Genomic DNA, 17,583 nt, shown 5'->3' on the forward strand with positions numbered 1-17,583 from the left:
TGACAAGTTTTTCCATTACCAGACCTTAGATATAAATCATAACTCTAGCGCAAGTTGCTGACGTTTCTCATTGAGGGCGGGATGTACTAACCTTGCGGTGTACATCCCGCCCTGAGTGATAAACCGATAAGACTGAGGGCTTAATTTATCAATGAGCTTCATCTTTCACAATGACTGATAAAACTCGCTGCATATGATAGATGGTGCTCCAGCCAATCGGCTCCCAACTGTCACTTTTCAAACAGATGACAGCTGGGAGCTGATTGGCTGGAGCACCATTATCATACGCAACAAGTTTTATCACTCATTGTGATTGATAAAATTCGTTGACAAATGAGGCCCAAAATGATGCAACTGAGCATGTGACAGTATTGAATATCGATATTTGAGAAAAGCTATATTGTTCTTACGGTTATTTTCTGTATGAATACACATATGCCAATCCCATATCAATTTGAAATATCGATATTGAAATATCGACCTCCGATTGGCCATCCCTAGCTCTTTCACCCTCAGTGACGCAGCATCATGACATCACCTACGCTGAAAATAAAAGGGAGTCTTGACACAGAAGTAGAAAGATGGGCGTCTGGTGCATCCTTTGTTGCGGCGGGCACCACTGTAAGAATTTAGGGCCTGATTCAGACCCACTCGCGAGCGGCTGTCCGCTCGCAAGTGGGTCGATGTTCTGCACTGAGCATGCGCACGACGGAGGGAGCTCCGTCGTGCGCATGCGCCAGACGCGACGAGCGAAGGATTTTCCTTCGCTCGTAGTGTCTCTTCAAAGGGGGCGTGCTGTCGATGTTGACTGACAGCACGCCCCCTTTGGTGGGCGTGCCGGGGGCGTGCCTCCCTGACGGGGGCGTTCCCACGGGAACGCCTCCCGTCAGAAGCCGGCCCACTGACATCACTAGTGATGTCAGTGGGAGTGATTTTGGCTCTGATAGAGCCAAAATCACTCCGAACCTTGTGGTTGAAAAACTCAACCGCAGGCTTTTGCACGCAGTTTCGATGGTCGCGATGGTCACGACCATCGCGGCCATCAAACTGCATGCTCGTATAGGCTGTGGGTGGTGACCCACAGCTATACGAGCGTCCAGGAGGACGCTCCATAGTTATGGAGGGCGGCCCTCATTCAGAGCGTGCGCTCTGCTCAGAGCGTACGGCTCTGAATGAGGGCCTTAGTTTTTTACCTAGGCACTTGGGGCCTGATTCAACACGGATCGCAAGGCTGCGTTTGCACGTACCCGCTCGCAGTGCAAATATGCTAATGAATGCAATCGCACAGCAACCCGCAGTACTATACCAAGAAGCCCATCACTGTATAAAGCCGCCCACATTCCATGACATGCATCCGCAAGTCAGCGAAAACATCGGTAACATCGAGTAACAACGGAACCATCCGCACAGTTGTGGTTGACCTGACCCTACTTCACAATCTGCTAAACTTCCTGTCGCCATCTAGGCCTCTGCCAGCATATGCAATCGCAGGGGCTAAATTAAGCACGCCACTGTAACGGCGTTCAAACGCACAAGCACTCCTGCGTCCCGCTGATCACCCCCCCTCTCCACCCCCAAATAGTCACTTCATGTCAATCACTATGCGATGGCACTGTGTGCTCACTGCGATCACCTCCCGATCGCAGCGACTGGTTTGCGTACTCACACTGCGATGCATAGGCATGCACAGAATGCATACATCGACCGGGTGCATGCGAACGGAGCCTTGCGTACCAAGAAGAAATAGGCCCTAGATGCAAAAAGGACTCAGGGCCTGATTCAGAGCCGGACTCTATTTGCAGACGGTCGTTCTGAAAAAGGGGCCGGCTATTTAAATTGAGCGCTCGCTCTTTGCGGACTGTTGACGCCTCTATGTCTGAACGAGCGAAGGAAACATGCGCTCGCTATTTTGTAAAGACGCCTCCTGGCCGCTCGCATCATACGTCATCTCCGCTATTTATTAGATTAATCGAGTACATCGAAAGGCGTATGAACTGCTCGCTATTCTTGTGGTTGGATTTTCCTACCGCAATCATGCGAACAGTTCAGGCTGAGAGACAACCAAGTGACGTGGTCGATGATGCTGCTTTGTTAATTATGCACACCCTTAAAACGCCCGTTTTGACCGTTTGGCACGCCTGCGTTCGGATCTCCACTCCCCGTTTTCAAGCACCTTCCCCTGTTACCACCCACAAACGCCTCATCCTGTCACTCAAATTAGCAGGCATTCGCTATTTTGTGAGCACACAATTTCTGAACGCAATGACTGGTTGGCACATGCGCATTACGACCCATACGCATGTGCAGATGTGCGAACATCGCTCGGAATGAACGAGCGGCCGCTTACGAGCGGCTCTGAATCAGGCCCTCAGTGAGCACTCATCTATATAATCGCTGTATGCCCACCTGGCCAATTAAATGACCTCCACAGGTCATACGTATAAGACCCTTGCTCTAATCAATTTAATATATATGTTAGGTTTTAAGCTGCATACACACACAACGATTTTCTTACCAACGATTTTATGAACGATTTTCTGTCAGATTATCTGTCAGATTTTTTAAAGTGTATGTGCATACACACGATCAGATTTTTTCTTCAGATATGGACGATAACGATTTAAAAATCGTTCAGTCGTTCATATCTGAAGGAAAATCGTTCATATCTGACATGCATGAACGATGGACGATCAACGATGCGCGTTCCCGTTTGTCAGATAACGATATCTGACATCTGATGGGTTTGCAGTCAGACTTGGACGATTCCATTCATTTTAATGCAGTCAAAAATCGTTCAATCGTTCAAATCTTTCAAATCGTTTAATCGTTCAGTCGTTCATCTGACAAATCTGACAAGTCTGACAAATCTGACCGTGTGTACGCTCCATAATGAATGATTTTTTTGAACTACAAACGATTTTTGCATATTCCCTTAATGAAAATCGTTCAGTTGACTGAACTACAAACTACAAACGTGAATGCGCATGAACGATAATCGTTCATCGTTTAACTCAGAAAGTGAACGATTTTTTCAAATGATTATCGTTAAACGATATCGTTTAACGATAATCGTTCAAAAAATCGTTGTGTGTGTATGCAGCTTATACAGTTCAACTTCTAGAAAGTATCATCATTTAGACACATTGGCCCTGATTCAGAGCCGCTCGCTCTGACCACAGCGCTCGCTCTGAATCAGGGCCCTCCTCCATTAAAATGGAGCGTCCTCCTGGACGCTCGTATAGCTGTGGGTGACCACCCACAGCATATACGAGTGTCCAAAAAGATGGTCGCGATGGTCTTGACCATCGCGACCATCGGACTTGCGAGGGAAACCCTGCGGTCGGGTTTCCCAGCCACAAGCCCTGGAGTGATTTTGGCTCTATCAGAGCCAAAACACTCCCACTGACATCACTAGTGATGTCAGTGGGGCCGGCTTCAGATGGTAGGCGTTCCCATGGGAACGCCTCCATCTGGCCGCCACGCCCACCAAAGGGGGCGTGCTGTCAGTCAACATCGACAGCACGCCCCCTTTGGTGCGAGAAACGGAGCGACAGCTTGGCTGTCGCAGTCCGGGTCTCGCGCATGCACACGACGGAGCACCCGCCGTCGTGCGCATGCGCAGTGGGGACCATCGACGCACTTGCGAGCGTACTGCCGCTTGCGAGTGGGTCTGAGTGACCCCCATTGTTATAACACGTATCCTGAACATGCCTAAGGAAATCATTGTTATGGTGCATACACACGGTCAGATTTTTCATCAGATTTGAACGATACGATTTTAAAAATCGTTCAATCCTGGTGAAAAAATCGTTCTTGTGTACAAGCATGAACGATGGACGATGAACGATGCGCGTTCACGTTTGTTAGAGAACGATATCTGACATCTGACATGTTTGCAGTCAGATTTGTCAGATATCGTTCTTTTTCTTCAGATATCGTTCAAATCGTTGAGTAAGTCGTTAGCAAAATCGTTCAAATCATTCTAATGATATCGTTCAAAAGAAAAATCTGACCGTGTGTGTGCACCATTAGAGCTAAGATATTTTAAGAGCATTAAGTATTATTTTTATATAATCCACACTGGTTCCTCATGAAAAAACTTTGCAACAATGTGTTAGTCGCTACAGAGCAAAACTTTGACCAGAAAGTGAAGCACAGCCATTGGGCAAACCCAGTAGGTGCAAAAGAGCCCCTAATTTCTGTGTAGCCCTATGAGCTCCCCACTCTAATGTACTGAATGATTATTACCACCACTCAAGTCACCCACTCACGTATTAAGGGCCTGATTTATTAAAGATCACAACTGCGATTGCAATAGCGATTACGCACGCAGTTCAACTGCGATAATATGCTAATCCATTGTGATTGCTATGCTATCGCAGCACAACATAAGGACGCCCACTATACCTTACACACATCCGTAATGTTTAGCAAGACTGCAAAACCATCGGTAACAGTGAGTACCATCGCAGCCTCACACAGACTTGCACAAGGTCTGACCTTACACAGAAATTGCTATGAGTCCTCGGGCTGCATACGGCATCGCAGTGGCTAATTTATGCATGCCCATGCAACGGCGTTGAAACGCACTGGCACGCCTACATTTCGCCGACCACCACCCCCCGTCACCACTTACAAATGACACTACCTGTCAATCACTCTGCAATAGGTCTGCGTAGTCACTGCGATCGCAGTCCCGAACTCCAAGTGTCTGTGTCATAGTTTTGGGACCCCAAGTGTCTGTATGCTATAATTCTGGGGGTGCCGGACCAAAGATAGACAGTAAAAAGGTCGACAATGTCTAGATACATACCAGATGTTAGACAGTCAATAGGTCGACTGGGACAAAAGGTCCAACAGGTACAAATGGTCAACAGGGTCAAAAGGTCGACATGAAAATGATCAACGTAGAAATGGTCGACACGTGATTTTTATTTTATTTTTTTGGGTTAGGCACTTACCCCGATGGTTAAGGCTAGGCACCAGGAGGGAGGGTTAGGGTGAAGATTAGGGCTAAAAAACAAAAAAAGCATGTCGACCTTTTGTCCCTGTCGACCTATTTGTCCAAGTCGACCTATTGGCTGTCTAACATCTGGAGTCTGTCTAGACATTGTCTACCTGTTTACCGTCTTTCTGTTAATCCACACCTTAATTCTGGAATCCCAGTTGTCTATGTGCTTAATTATGAAAAATCAAATATCCATGTACCATAGTTCTGGAACCTCAAGCGTCTGTGTTTCATACAGTAGTTCTGGGGCTCCAAGTATCTGTGTGCTATAATTCTGGTAGCCCAAATATCCATGAGCCATAGTTCTGGAACTCCAAGTGTCTGTGGGCCTGATTCAGAGCTGAATCAGGGCCATCCTACCTTTTTTTGGAGCATCCTCATGGACGCTCGCATAGCTGTGAGTGACCACCCACAGCATATGCGAGCGTCCATGATGACGGTCGCGATGGTCTTGACCATCGCGACCATCGGGCTTGCGACGGAGACCCTGCGGTAGGGTCTTGCTGCCGCAAGCCCTGGAGTGATTTTGGCTCTATCAGAGCCAAAATCACTCCCACTGACATCACTAGTGACATGCTAGGGGGCGTGCTGTCAATCAACATCGACAGCACGCCCCCTTTGGTGCGAGACCCAGAGCGATGGAGAGCCCGTCGCTCGCCGGGTCTCATGTATGCGCACGACGGAGCTCCCTCCATCATGCGCATGCGCAGTGGGGATACATCGACCCGCTTGCAAGCGTACTGCCGCTCACGAGCGGGTCTGAATGACCCCCTGTGTTTCATAGCTCTGGGACCCCAAGTGTCCAAGTTCTGAAATCCCAAGTGTCTTTGTACTATAGTTTTGGATGCCCAATTATCTGTGTATCATAGCTCTCGATCCCCAAGTATCTATATATCATAGTTCTGGAACCACAAGTATCTGTGTGTCATAGTTCTGGAAACACAAGCATCATATGCTGGGCATACACCCTACAATTATCTGTCAGATATCTGTCCAATCAGGCTGGTTGGAATGAAAACCTGGTAATGTATGGAAACAAATGACAATCGATCATATGGTTTGAAACACTGGAAAACGGACAAAAAGCAATTGTTCAAATTTGTTAAATTTGTGTGTTTTAACCAATTTGTCTGAACGACCATTTTTGTCTCTTTTCCAGTGTTTGTGAGCAAATGGATGATTGACATTATCTCCCATACATTACCAGGTTTTCATTCCACCCAGCTAGATTGGACAGATATCTGACAGATAATTGTATAGTGTAAGCCCAGCATAAGTATCATAGTTCTGGAACCCCAAGTATCTCTGAATCATAGTTCTGGAACCCCAAGTGTCTGTGTCATAGTTTTGTAACCCCAAGTTCCTGTGGGTCATGTAGAGTTGGATGGACATTCATTTTATGTCTTGTTTTTCCATTGCAACTTGAGTGTTTTTACTATAACTCTCAGTGTGTGGCTTCCTGCTGCCTCCATTCCCCTCCTCACATCCTGTCACTGCCCCAGTGACATGCGGCCCTGTCCTCACTAACACATCACTCATCTCCTGATATACTCTGTGCTGCTGGGAGCCTGCTCCTTCCTGCTGCCTCCTTCCATTTCTTAAATCACAATGCCATGTTCCCTCCCGCTGCCTACTACTTTATTCATTGCTGCTATGAAGATTGGGGTGATCTGATTGGCTACTGTTTTTCTTCGAACATGCTCACTTCAAAACTGAGGACATATCTGGTGGGAGCAAACAATGAATGTTAATAACAATAATATGTTCTGAGATTTGTCAAATTCTGACCTTTGAAATGTGTTTTGCGGGGCAGCCTTGGTCTCTCTCAATGATCAGTGAACGTCAGATAACACAGGAGCACTTACAGAGACATCTACCTTGCATGCTCCAGCCTCAGGAATAGCTGAGAGAAGGCTGCAAGACGGGTACTGTGTAATGTTTAACCTTTCAGGATCACGCAGAGCCTAAATACTGCAAGGTAGAGCCATGTACATCACATCTCAGTGGTCAGCTGCCTCTGTGTGTGACCGCTGCTTAGCGAGGGTAACATGTTCTCTCCATGGTCTGGTAAAACAGCTGGTTGCTCCGGGAGGTTTTGTGAATTCTATCCGCACAGATAGCAGGGTCTGGAGTCCACAGGAGCACAGCACAATAATCTCTGTAATGTTTTATTTATGGGGAAGAAGGCACAAGATGGGGTGTAGATAAACACATATGATTGCTTGGGGGCATCGCCTCGTCCTGAGGTAATTAGGACAAAGCTGTTTCACCGGATGGGGAATCAGACAGGAGATAACAGGAAAAATACAATGAGATGGATCTCTAACAACTAGGCCAGAGACCGGAGACTGGAATGGCGATTACACAGCCCTGCTAATGGAGGGCATTCCTGAGGCTTGCCAACCTTCCAATACTCTATAGATCTGTGTGTCATAAAGCGTAGCAATTGTCACTTGTACATTTCTCAGCGACAGTGTAGGAGGGAGCAGATGGGGGAGACTTTGGTGCAGTTGCTCAGCTTAGTGTGCGTATATTGCAATATGTGGAACTCACATTTCCTGTTGATACATACACTACAGAGCTTGGACTTGTCATGGTGATTGTGCTGAGTGCAGAGGCTCTAACTTTTTGTTTAAACAATGTTATTACATCCTACTTATACCAAATATCGAAGAGTGTTTATATAATATAATAAGGAACGATTGTCAGCTCTGCAACGTCAGTTCTTTCATGTTGCTTAGATATCTATCTACACTGTATCTATCTATCTATCTATCTATCTATCTATCTATCTATCTACTTGATATCTACCTATCTGATACTATCTGATATACAGTATATTTATCTAATATCTACCTGATAAATATCTATCTCTTTATTATCTATTATCTACCTATCTGCATGACATCACCCCATTGGTACACATGATCATTATTTATTTTATACCATAATCCTCTTTACCACCATTTTTTACTTTTTTTGGTTTTACAGACTGGTGTATTATGTCTAGAGAATAAACAACAATGAGTGATCTGCGCTCCTAATTGTTAGGGTAAAAGTGGATGTTCAACATTAATAATGAACAGTCTCACAGTGTGTCATTGAACCAAATGGTAGTCCAAATATATTAGAACTTCACGTCTCAATCAAATTCTCACAAGTGGAGCATTGTATTCTCACAAGTGGAGCATTTGACTGAGACGTGAAGTTCTAATATATTTGGACTACCATTTGGTTCAATGACACACTGTGAGACTGTTCATTAATGTTGAACATCCACTTTTACCCTAACAATTAGGAGCGCAGATCACTCATTGTTGTTTATTCTCTAGATTGTTGTAGCGGTTGGTGTTTCTCCGCTCCGAGTTGCCTGCTGCACCTTGAGCTGTAGGAGCGTGATCGTCACACACACATATCTTTTACATGGTGTATTATATCTGCATTCGAGGCTGCGGGGCTATTATAAGTTTATACTGGAAGGAAAGTCTTGTTGTTTGTATAGGGTATAGCACGTTGATGATCAGTTCACATGAGATATGTGTGATTTATTCTCAAATATGTAATTATATATACACACACACATATATATATATTATATATATATATATATATATATATATATATATATACATACACACACACACATATACACTGTATGAAATATATATATTTTTTAAATATGCCACAGGGTGTTTCACTCGCTATTGGTCCCAAAGTTTTCGCTTAAAACTTTTAAAGTAATTGACACAATTAAGTGAAATGTAACAAAGACATACCTTTGTCTATGAGACACATGAGGAAGTGACAGCAAGTGTCGGATGTGTTCCCCATTAATATCCAGCCCAGCTGGTCACACATGCGCGAAGTGAAGGCCAGCTGTTCCCCACCCTAGTCAGCAGCGCAGTCCATAATTCAAATAGAGGAACCACACCAACTACCAGTGAGGATATAACCAGTGAGGATATAACCAGTGAGGATATAACCAGTGAGGATATAACCAGTGAGGCTATAACCAGTGAGGATATAATAGTGAGGATATAAGCAGTGAGGATATAACCAGTGAGGATATAACCAGTGAGGATATAACCAGTGAGGATATAACCAGTGAAGATGGCAGTTGGTGCGGTTCCCCTATTTGAATTTTGAACCGCGCCGCAGCACCACCTTTGCAACGTCAATTACTTAAAAGTTATAAGAAAAACTTTGTGGCCAATAGCGATTGAATCACCCTGTATAACAGCTCACACACTTTTTGCTATCACATTATTATGACATCAAAGTGTGTCCAGAACTGAAGGCTCTGGAGTTGCACCCACAGGAAAAGTTACCTAAAGATTACCTGAAGGACTAATCTTACACAATATGAGACTTGACAGTGATGCTTCATTGTGTATCAGCGCAGCGTCAGAGGGCATGTTTCTCTTTTATGGACCTTTATATTTGCTATTGGTTGAAAGTTTACCTTGATTTTTACTGTGAGTAAATTTGCTGTTAAGTTACTAACCCCATTACTGATAATGTAATTAAACATGCTCGTTAAAAGCTTAATGTGAACCCAAATGCTTAAAATGAAAACATCTTATTTAAAATAACAAGACTCCAGGTAGGTAGTATCTATCACTGTGGAAGTGTCAAATGGGGAATATTGAGTGTGAGAAACAAATATGGAATGTACTCAGTGGTGAAACTAGAACTTTGTGGGGCCCATAGTAACATTTTGAAGGGAACTCCACACTAATGCTTCTAGTAAGACACCTCTCTCTGCAGTGATTGTTCATTTTGTGTCCCATAGTAGTGTCCTAGTTCATTGTGTGTCCCATAGTAGTGTCCTAGTTCATTTTGTGTGCCATAGTAGTCTCCTAGTTCATTGTGTCCCATAGTAGTGTCCTAGTTCATTGTGTGTCCCATAGTAGAGTCCTAGTTCATTTTGTGTCCCATAGTAGTGTCCTAGTTCATTTTGTGTCCCATAGTAGTCTCCTAGTTAATTTTATGTCCCATAGTAGTCTCCTAGTTCATTTTGTGTCCCATAGTAGTCTCCTAGTTCATTGTGTGTCCCATAGTAGTGTCCTAGTTCATTTTGTGTCCCATAGTAATCTCCTAGTTCATTGTGTGTCCCATAGTAATCTCCTAGTTCATTGTGTGTCCCATAGTAGTCTCCTAGTTCATTTTGTGTCCCATAGTAGTCTCCTAGTTCATTTTGTGTCCCATAGTAGTCTCCTAGTTCATTGTGTGTCCCATAGTAGTCTCCTAGTTCATTTAGTGTCCCATAGTAGTCTCCTAGTTAATTTTATGTCCCATAGTAGTGTCCTAGTTCATTGTGTGTCCCACCATAGTGTTTGGTTAGTTCATTTTGTGTCCCATAGTAGTGCATTACCAGTGGTCCCAGTTCATTTTATACTACATTGTAGTGTTTCCAGTTCACCCGGTGCAGGGAGGAGGGACATTGTGTGGTGCAGCGTAGCCGCGTGGCGCCAACAGGGGGCGTGGCCTTGCGGAAAGGGGTGTGACTTCACATAAAAGGGGTGTGGCATCGCAGACGAACCCCTGTGGTCCCGATATCACTGGGAGCCTGGAGGCAGTGGGGGTGCCGGAGGTGCGTGCAGTGCTGGCTGGCTCCCTCACAGTGTGAGGAGCCGAGTGTTGCACTTAATTATATGGCTCCTGTCACTGAGGGGGAGTTTGCACCTTGGTGTCACCCCTCGGCGAGTGACACCCGGGTGTGTCCCGCACCCCCCGCGTGACGCTACTGCTCCTAGTTCATATTATGGCACATTATAATACTACCAGGTCATATTGTGCCACATTACATTGCCCCCAATTCAGATTACGCCACATTATAGAGCCCTGTACATTATAATATCCATTACACGCACCCCAATTAACATTATAAAATCCGCTATACACACCACGCACTGAAAATGGAATGTCACTAGAGGGGGGTGTGGACTAACCAGCTCTTACCTGAGGGGGATACATCCTAATGATGGAAGTTTTACTTTGAGCAGAGATTTTGATTTCGGCATACTGCCCCTTTCTGGGACAGTCCTAATCTCAGAGATGAACCCCCTGACCCCCCCCCCCCCACCCCCCCAGCTCACTTCACAAAGGCTGTAATCAAGGAGAAGCCTATTCAGACAGTACCGTTCTCCCTGATTAACTCAGCTGTACCTGTCAGAATGAAATGGGAGTGCGGGCGTTGGATCGTGTCATTGTGGCGCTTTACTGAGAGGAAGAGATAGAGGGGTCTATTTCCTAAGCTGTGCTAGGAGATAAAGTGAACGGTGATAAGGTACCAGCCAACCAGCTCCTAACTGTCATTTTTCAAACATAGCCTGTGACATGGCAGTTAGGAGCTGATTGGCTGGTACCTTATCTTTGTTCACTGTATCTCTATTCAAGGCTTAGTAAATAGACCCCAGAGACTATGAACTCAGACCAGTCATCACTTTTTTGGCCAGGCAACGGTTCAGACCTAATTGCTTAGCTGGCAATTCTAGGAACTTATAGACATTTATATGTCCTGGATCTGGGGCCTCCTAAGCCTCTGGCCCCTATGGCAATGGTTCCCCCTGCTCCCACTATAGCTAAGTCTATGAGTGTCCTGCTGTAGGTGTTACTCTTCTGTGGATACTAAGAGCGCAAGTCTAAGTGAGGGGCTCCGCTGGTCGCACTACAGCTTGTGAGCCTGCAACATAAGCTTCTACCAACTGTAGAAAATAAACCTAATGATTATTATATAAAACCAAGAATATCAGAAAGAGCTCTATTTACGACTGTTCTACTCGTTTGCTCAGTGCAGTCTGTGGCATAACGCCATTATATATGCAGCCCTTGATCTGTTCAGAACCTGGAGTTTCAGGTTTGTGCCTAATGAGAATATAACTGCAAATGAGAGCAGCACGGTAAAATGCGGCATGATCACAGTGATTTCATTATTCTTCCCAATAACAACAGCGAGGGATGGACTGGGTAGACTGCAGCTGTAATAAAGCCTTGGCTCCTCTGAATCAGCAAAGTGTTTAAGAACTATCGCTATTATTTTTCAGGCTAGCGCTAAAACGAAGGCTTACCCCTCTCCATACAGCATCCTACCAAAATATCCCAAATTACCTGCTACACAGATGGAAAAGTGGGGATTATATAACTGTGCATCAGGTTAAATAGAGCATACTGTAGTATAAGCAGCCTATGTACAGTATGTAATGTATCCAAATCCAATGTGAAAGGATCATAGCCACTGGTGTCAACTCAACACGTTTCACACTATCAAGTAAAAGGTATGTAAACAGGTGTGTTTCTAGCGCCACCTTACCCATTACTGCTGTAACCAGTGTTTAATTTCAGTTGTTTTTTTAGTAGCACGCCGTGTTGAATTCACATGTAAAAAAGCCTAGAGGGAGCTAGCAACAAACACTTGCGAAACGCGTTTCTGCTTGCATGCATTTGCACCAATGTTTTTTTTTTAAGTGTTAAGAAATGCTAATGCAATGCCAGTGGGTGCCTGACTTTAGTGGCTAGCCCTGCAATCCACAAAGTAATTTGATTGGCAGTTTCCATCTTTAATTTATTGCAGTATACATCATATGGACGCCCTATGTGCATTTTCAACCATGCATTCATATACTAAGGAAGATTTATTTCTATTCTCCTTGGATATGACAGTTTACATTTGTATTTAATGCAAAGAGGCCGCATTAGAGCCGTGTAGTATCCAAGGGTGATAAAAATAAACATCTCTGGTTCTATAAATACATGGCTGAAACGGTGCACCATGAAGAATGTATCTAGTAAAAGTTGTTGAAGGGCGCGTGTAAAAAATCTAATAAACTGAAGTCGAGTAAAGGTGGACATCCCTTTTGTTATAGGAGAGGCAGAAACCGGTATTATATTACTGACAGCAGATTGCGTTACTGGACAATACAAATATGACTTATGTGTGTAACAAGTTCTGCTATAAATACAGAAATGGACCTGTAATGAGGTTTGCTACAGTACATCTCCATGGTGAGCACAAGAAAGGCTATTGCACATACAGATATCATGAGGGAGACAAGACGGGGGACAGGTACACCTAGCTGTGTTTGTTACATACATCCTGAGATCCCCAGGAAAATCCAAACATTTTCCTTGTACTCGACTTAGGGGCTCATTTATCAATAACCACTTAATGCAATCTGAGTGCGATATTAGCGCCCAAAATCACATTGCAGTATGCAATTATACCAATGTATCCAATAGCTCTGGAAGGAGCCTATCCCGGTGATGTGCTCGGTGTCAAGTGAGTGTATCAGTGGTCTCTTCACTCCTCTATCGGGACTCCTGCGCTTAGCCACATACAAGTCTAGCTCATAGGCTACCATGCTGACGCTATCTTCAATGCGTGGCAGCCGCGTGGACCAAGCTCCGGAATGCTTCACATACTGGAGTTTGGCAGCAGATATCGGTACATTCAGAGGATACTCAATATTTGCGGATATGCCCCGAAAACAGGTGTTTTTCGGGAAATATTCCACTAAAAATGTAATGCTAAATAGGCCCCTTAGGGACAATGTTAGAGGTGTATTACTCTACTCTTCAATGGGAAGTACATGGAACAGAGCTCCTCCGCACCCTCCTCACTCCCCTCGACTTACCTGCTCCGTGGTTGCTGCCCCTCCCTCTCCCTGGTCGCATCCTCCCAATCGGCTCTTTCTTCTCATTGGCTGATACTGGGAGGAGGCTTGGTCACCTCCTTCCAGCATCAGTGAGGACTGAGGAGATCATGAAACCGACTGGGAGAGGAAGTATTCCTGCCCTGCGCAGCACGACCATAGAGCAGGTAAGTCTACTGTTGAGTGGAGGGGAGTGAGGAGGGTGGGGGGGAGGGGCTCACACACTTAGGGGGGCCCGTAAAAATTTTGCTATGGGGCCCCGTTAAGTCCAGTTACACCCCTGCCTATAACAGTGCCACCTATAGATAAGCAAATTACAATGAATTCCAGTCTTCTGAGTTAGAGGTGCCACATCAGTAGCCTGTACTGTAAATTCACTCAGATCTAGTGATTTGCCTATGGCACAAATATGAGTTTAGCCCACAAAATGCATGCCTGTGCCCTAGAGGCAGCGCTTAGTGATTGGGTAGGCTGCATATGTTGAGCCCTCAGCTCCGTTTAGTGATAAAATTACCAAATACACATTCAAATGAATTATCCAACATCTTAAAGAGGACTAGTGGAGAAGTTGCCCAAAGCAGACCAATCAGATTCTAGCTATGGATTTATAGACTGTACTAGATAAATGATAGCTGGAATTTCATTGGCTGCTATGGGTAACACATCCACTTGACCACTTCAGGTTTTACTACATCTCCCCCTACAGTAACATGTGCAGGAATACAAGCAATCTGATTTTTATCATACTCAACTACTCTACCGCAGACTTCTGGTAGAGTATCCCAGCCACCCAGATCCTGTCCACTTCCCCAGTGAAGTATCCAGTTTGGGGTTTTCATTCACGGTGAATCAAGTTATTAAGCCCCACCCTCTGCTGCATGATCATTTGCACAGGGGGGGGTACTTAATGAGGCGAATCGCATCACCGCGCCTCCCCGAACATTTCACTATAGTTGGGTACACACTGGAGCGATGTCGAGCCGGTTTGCCGCTTTGGAACGACAAATTGCCTACATCGCTCAGCGAGTACCGGTGATTGCGAGCTCCCGCGGTAGCTAGGTTTGATGTACTGCACATCAAACCTAGCAATATCGTTATTGGCCAGTGCATTAATCAATGACCTGATGGTGATTGTCCCGTAAATAATTCGCTTATTAAATTCGCCCAGTGTGGACGCGCAATCACTGTTAACGGGCATTCGTTCCGATTTCAAAATGACTGCCCGTCGCTCCAGTGTGTACCCAGCCTATGACCTTCCTTCCATGGATCTCCTGGAGTTGAGGAATATATAATCAGCAAGTATATTATGTCGCTATACTCTTTTACATGCTTGTGAATGCTATACATTCCCTATAAGTCTGCAACTTTTCTCTCACCGATATCTGTTTACACTCGGCAACAGGTGACACTAAAAACACAGATACAGTGCATGCAAGTCAAATGTTTACAGCTCATTTCACACCTACCTTGTCACATGGAGACTCTCCAGTAAACAGGCTCATTGGTAATGGTTAGCTCTACTGCCTGACAGCACTGAGGTCTTGGGTTTGATTCCCACCGTGGCACTGTGTGGAGTTTGTATGTTCTCCCCGTGCTTGTATGAGTTTCCTCCGGGTGCTCCGATTTCCTCCCACACTCCAAAAATATACAGGTAGGTTAATTGGCTCCCAGCAAAAAAAATAATCCTAGTGTGTATAGGGGTATATTTACTAAAGGTCGATTTTGATCGATTTAAAATCGATCAACATCGATGTTGCGTTTCTGTGGCTATGTCACATATTTACTAATGCTTAAAAAAATAAATAAAAAAATTGACTGTTAGTTAATGTGTGATTTTGGCCCCGGAACACAACATCGATTTTAAATCGATCAAAATCGACCTTTAGTAAATATACCCCTATGTGTGTGCATGTTATAGGGAACATAGGGGCTGATTCACCAGCGCACACAATGGCGATATTTTGGCATATGGAAGGATTGTTTGCTATTGTGCATGTGCAGCGATTGCTTTGCGATTGTACAGAGGAACCGTTCGCACAGTGAGTGACAGTCAGCCGTTGATGGTGGTAACGGGTGGGTGTTTCTGCGATACAGGAGAGCTGCAGTGTTTGCGGCTGCTTAGACTGGACTTGTACGCTGCGTGACTGCCCGATGTGTATCGATGGGGCGATGCAGAGCTAAGTACACCCATTTGGGGTGTGTATCTTGCGTGCTTTTGCACTGTGCATGCTCCACAACCAAACGTGCGCACGTGCGCCCAGTCGTATGCATTTCAGTATACTCTCCGGTTACGTCTGAGAGTATACACGAGGGTGTGCAGAGCTGTGGGCTATACAGAGATGGAGGGAAGCACATGCACGTATGTTCCCTGGGAATCTAGAATAGGACTGGTACAAGTTCGCTCTGAGGATTACAGATATGTCTACGCTTATGGGGAGGGGTGGTCCGCCAGGAAAGATGCATGCAAGTCTGTATACAGACAAAATTCAAAGCAGCGCAGGAGAAATCGCAGCCAACTTGTGCTCAGCTCCGCCTCAGTGTCAGTGTAGCTCATATTCATTCCTTTGTTTTTCAATGAAAAGGAATAGAAAAGTATTTAATTGTGGCATTTCAAGAGTGTTTGCACCATTTTGGCAGTGGCATAGAATGCCGCAGTCACGTGGCAGAGGTAGGGACGCTGGGCTACACACCCATTTGCTTACCGGCGACAGAGGAGGAGCTGGGGGCACTTTCCAGCTCCTTGGCTAATGCTCATGGCAGGAACTCTGACTGCTCCTACCCGATTATAGTGATGCTAGCGCTGTGCTAGCTGCGATGATGGAAATGTGTGTGAGTTGGCACGGTCTGCAATGTGGCAGAGGGAAGGATCTCTGTGCAATGCAGAAGATTGTGAAGTAGGGTTTCTGTGCAGTACATATACTCTAGGCCAGAGGTTCCCAAACGTGGTCCTCAAGGCTCCCCGACAGTTCAGGTTTTAGATATCCTTGCTTGACCACAGGTGACTTAATTAATATCTCACTCAATTTGATTTAACCACCTGTGCTCAACCATGGATATCTCCAAAACCTGAACTGTTGGGGAGCCTTAAGGTCTGTGATTGGGTAACTTCTGCTCTTGGCAATGGAGGAAATGCAGGTAGGTTAGGAGGTCCTTGGCTCAAATTATGCATCCTTGCACAGGGCCTCCATCTAGGAAGCTGAATCTCACCTACTATCTCTGTGCAATATCCTCAATGAAGCGCTACAATCCTACACTAACTCACAACCACAGAATTGGCGGTCACTCACTGCCTACCCAAGTGCCATTCCTAATATGAAACCTCCTTCATGTCTGCAGGTATGGTAAGCCTAAATGTTCACTGGGTGTTGCCATATGCACTCACTGAAATAACAGATTCATCAAAATTGTTCGGAGAGCTAGCAGCAGACGGGTACTTTTGTGTGCCTGGATATTGGACATATATTACAGTGTCCAGCTCATTACAAGTCTTTGGGACTTAAAGTACACTGCACTAACCATAACCTATCAGCTCATTCTTATAGCTAAATTTCGGCATCTACATTATATCTACATCTGTCTGTCATTTCTCTTTCCCACCTATCTCGCATATGAGTCTGTGTGTGTGTGTATATATATATTTCTATCTCATAACTTTTCAGATTACATTTGTCTCATATCCATCTAAAATCTATATATGTCATCTATATATCTCATATCAATTGACATATATTGGGGAGATTTATCATAGTACTAACCAATCAGCTCCCTTAATTTTTTAATCACAACCTGTAGAATGACAGTTAGAAGTTGATTGGTTGGCACTTTATCTCTCTCCAAGGTTTGAAAAATCTCCCTCAAAAGTACCAACCAATCAGCTTCTAACTGCCATGTTATAGGCTGTGTTTAAAAAATGACAGGAGCTGA

This window comes from Taudactylus pleione, unplaced genomic scaffold, assembly GCF_031769625.1.
Source record: "Taudactylus pleione unplaced genomic scaffold, aTauple2 ptg001628l, whole genome shotgun sequence".
NCBI classification, from domain to species: domain Eukaryota; kingdom Metazoa; phylum Chordata; class Amphibia; order Anura; family Myobatrachidae; genus Taudactylus; species Taudactylus pleione.